At 24.9% G+C, this 4,562-nt stretch overlaps 1 long non-coding RNA gene across 1 annotated transcript; it reads left to right on the top strand.

Moving 5' to 3' along the window:
* Positions 1-2,106: 2,106 nt before the first annotated feature.
* On the top strand, positions 2,107-2,639 carry LOC135925076 (uncharacterized). Its single transcript, XR_010571518.1, has 3 exons — positions 2,107-2,192; positions 2,236-2,258; positions 2,420-2,639. It is a non-coding gene; the product is annotated as an uncharacterized LOC135925076 (long non-coding RNA).
* The last annotated feature ends 1,923 nt before the right edge of the window (positions 2,640-4,562 follow it).

Here is a 4,562-nt window from a genome sequence, read left to right as displayed (position 1 = left end):
TTAGTTTATTAATATTGGGTGGGTGAGTAAGAACAGTTACAATTACAGGATTTTGAATTGTTTACTTTAATATCGCTTGACATTTAAACGATGAATACTTTGAGCAACACCATCTAATCTTGTTAAACATTTCTTATGATGGTATACAAATAGTTTTCAAATATGATCTTTTTAGAATGAATTAGATCGATATAAAATTTACCTTATTAGTAATTTATATTTTTAATTGAGAAATTATTTTATATCATAATTAACATTTTGTGATATTATGTTACAAATTATATTTTACTCTCTTTATTTGTATATTATGCCATATAATGATGTCTATAAATCCATTATAATCCACACAATTCGCACTTATTTTTCCATCTAAATAGAAAAAATATTGGTTCTTTGTTTCTTGCAAAAATTTTAAAATATAATTCTATCTCATTTCACAAAATGAAATCATATATTTCAATATTTAAGCCCAGCCCATTTTTTTTTAATATTAAGCCCGACCCAGCCCAAACGATTTTTAAACTTTTGCAGACCTTTAATTTAAAGATCAAATAACAAATAAAATATAATTTAGGTTAAGCTAAATCTCGAGATATGTTCACAATCTTGATTTAAAATATATCGTTTATTGCAATTGAAAACTTAAATTTAGATATTCATTGAACAATTTTTCATAGGTGTAGTGTAGTTAGAATATTTTTCCGTCAAGTAAGATGAGGAAAAGTTAATATTAAGCTTGCCTTTATAATTTTTCAGTGATAACCTTAATAAGAAAATTACCTTTTTTGGTAGTTTATTTTCCGGGAGGGGGAATTCAGAACATTTTTTGAGGTACTTTTACTGTAGATCCTTAATGTATTTAGACTTAATTAATTTTTGAATTACAAATTAGCCAGGATTTAAAACTCAGTGACTGGCAAATCTGATTGATGAATTAGTTATTATTCCTTATACATTAAGGCTGATATTAAATGATAAGGGTTGACATAATTTTGCTAGGGGGGGGGGGGGGTTATTAGGAGTTTTCTGCATAAATTTTACTTAAAGTCTTTAAGTCCATAAATTGTGGGCCTTTGGCTATGTTGCATTTTTTAAAGAATGATTCGGGTATTTAACTTTTTTTATAATGCTTTTATCCTACAAAGTTTGAATTATAGTCATTATTTTAAAAAATTAATCATTTTTACTCGTTTTTCTTTTAAATATTGTTTATAATAATATATTGTAAACATTTTTTATACATTTTTGGGGGAGAAAATGTTGAGTGGTGAATTCAAAAATTTTATGGCACTTCTAATTTATTAGCAAATTGTAAGATATTTTATGATCTCCCCTCTAATATGGTTAAATTACATGTAGGGGATGTGGAATTTCTTTCTGATATTCAACAAAATTAATATAAACTAAACATCATTTGTCAACTTGGTAAAACTGGAATTAATACCTTGTTCTATATTATCTACTTTAAATAATATATTTCTTTAATCCATGGACGTTGCTCATATTAATAAAATTGGATGAAATAGATAAAATCTTGATTCTTCTTTCTAATCTGATCATAATATTTATATCTTAAGCAATTAATTGTGGATTTCTCATCTATAAATATTTTTAAATCCTAATAAATACAAGGTACTTTATAATTTTTACTATTTAAAATACAATTCCTTACATTATTCAAATAAATACTAAATATAAAAAAATATATTTAGTATTTTAATACAATTATCCATGATAATACCAACCTTGTGTTTATAGGGGAGAATAGGTGGGGGGGGGGGGGGGGTGCTTTATACATACAATTAGCAAGCCTAATTATCCATCAAGATATCGTAAAGCCTCAAAAAAAATTTACGCTATATAATTAATTAGTAATTTTTAAAAACAAGAGGTCTCAAAATCTTACATATCATTAAACAAAACTAGAAATTCCTTTTTATCCGACATAAGATTCATTCCGACATAACAGAGTCCTTTTTGGGAAAGCAAATAGTAAATATTTGTAAATAATTATACTATGATATATAAATTATTTATTTTTTTTTCTTGTATCTTTTTAAATAGTTAAATACAAATATAGATAGATATTTCAAAATTTTATAGAATGTGATATAGTAAGTTGTTAAGTATCTATCCTACTTTAAATTTCCTGTATTACAATTTTCAGTTAATTTCCAAGTATGAGACCTAAAGTAATTCAATATTTAAAATGTTAATTTTTATATTATATTTTAGTGGAAGAAAAAAAGAATGAGAAGGTATAAATATAGTTTTTATGACCCAGTGATGATATCTATAGCATACAAATTATTTTTTAATTATTCTTTTTTATTTTAATTTTTTTCGTCCACCATGTTCGTGAATGAAGATTATGAGATCTGAGGGTCATATTTATTACATCTTTATAACTTATTTTTAGGCTCAAGCGTAAAAGAAGGAAGATGAGAGAACGCTCGAAATAATTACCAAGAAAATAATGCTGCTAAAATATATCTTCATTATGAATTAATTCATTTTTTAATAACATTCTTCTCATACAATATATTGTGAATTACAAATAAAAGCAATCGATGAATTAAAGTGTATTTGTAAATAAAACATGTAAGCATTTATTATCATGAAATAAATTTCGAAATTCTTATGTTGCCCTTTTTCTTGTAAACACTGTCAGTTTAATTTTTTGGGTGTTGAGTTGATACCTTTATTTTTTAATCTGTGAAGAAAAGCTATAATGAGCTTTATTTTCTTCTTTTGCTTTAAGTTGACCCATTTTTAGTAATAAATTAAGTTCTTAAAAGGAACTTGATTTTCTCAGACTAATATATCAAAAAATATTAATATCACAATTTTTATTTTCAAATATGTTTTAAAAAATATTCCAAAAGAAATGTTTTGAGGTTCTAGGAAACTTAGCTACCTTGAGAGATTTTATTTAGACTATAATTTTAAAGGAATATCTCTATCATAACCTTGGGCACCCAAAGACCCATTGGGATGGAATAGGGACATGAAAGATTGTGATTTTATCTAATTTGGTAAATCAGACTAGTGTTTTGGTTTAAAGTTAATTATTAGGCAGCTGAAATCCTAAATGAAATTAAAAAATAAGTTTAAAATTTTACTAGTCAGGAATATTTTATATCATTTGGTATATCAGGAGTTCCTATAACAACAGTGTAGTGATATTGTTATCAAATTACTATATTTTGGTCATTTTAAAATGAGATTTTATCTATATGAAAAATGTTTTTATTAGGGATATCAAAACATTGTTTAATATAGATTTTTTTGACATTTATAGAAGATATAACTTGAACAGGCATATAACATTTTTGGTTGTGGCTTCTTTTGGGGGGCTTATTCTTTTTTGCTTTAATATTGGATTGGTTCTTTTTCTAACTGGTTTATTTTTTATTTCATTTTTAAGATATTTTTTCCAAATATCCATATAATTACAGAGTTTATATATGCGGGTTAGGAGTATTTTGCCTATAAATTTTGTAATGGGTTAGGATAGGAGTAAGGTGAATGAAGGTTTTCAATTAAATTTTTAGATGAAACCAGGGTTGGCCAGTCATATTCAAATAAAAGTTTTTAAGATAATATTTACTTTATCTTAAATATAATAGCAAAATGAATCTATAATATTTTTTAATTTATTTTCATTCAAAGGCTAATATTTTGCTCTGCCTGTTCTGATTTATATTCAATATTAGCTTTTTCTTTAATATTTTTTATAATCTTATATATAATTGTAAAATGAATTTATAATATTTTTTAAATTCATATTCATTCAACAGCTAATATTTTGCTCTTCAGGGCAGTTTTGTTCTGATTCATATTCAATATTAACATTTTCTTAAATATTTTTTATGCTTTCCTGTTGAGATCTTCATTCAATTTTTGTTTTAATAAGAAAGAAATGGGAATTTTTAATAAAATGCCACTTCTGCTAATGGGCATAGTGAGCAACCATTTAACTAAATTGAGATCGGAATCTGATTGTTTGCTATTATAAGTGAAATGCCTAATTCATGCATTATATCATATACTATTAAATAAACTACTAGTAAGTTCCTCCCCTTTATATTGGGGATCCAACAAGCAGCATTGTGATCATGTAATTATCTTGAATTTTTTTTAATAAACGCAATATGTGTAAATAATATGCCAAATTAAATAGAATGCTTAGCATCTATGTAAATAATATATTATTAGTAATAACATAAAAATAGCTTATATTAAAAAATTATAATTAATCTTATAATTGTGATAATCGGATAAGTGCGAAAAAATAAATCTTTTCAGTTCCAACACTTCACAATTGATTGCACCAATATAATTACCAAAAATATTCTCCAGTTATTAGCCCTCCTCTATTCCTAAGTAAGAAAAACTTTTAACTCTGCTCAAGTTTTAAAAAACCTTGCGGAGTGAAAAATAATAGTTGTTCTAACTTCTTATCATATAACTAAATGTTTTAGAACTTTTTCCAATCGCAAATACTTTTAACCAAGCTCTAAACATAGTATTTAAAAAATTTTATAGGTGTTTATTCAATT

This window comes from Gordionus sp. m RMFG-2023, chromosome 2 (genome assembly GCF_954871325.1).
Source record: "Gordionus sp. m RMFG-2023 chromosome 2, tfGorSpeb1-WG-v2, whole genome shotgun sequence".
Classification (NCBI taxonomy): domain Eukaryota; kingdom Metazoa; phylum Nematomorpha; class Gordioida; order Chordodea; family Parachordodidae; genus Gordionus; species Gordionus sp. m RMFG-2023.
The sequence above is the reverse complement of the archived record's forward strand: the minus strand, read 5'-3'. Positions and strand labels throughout refer to the sequence as shown.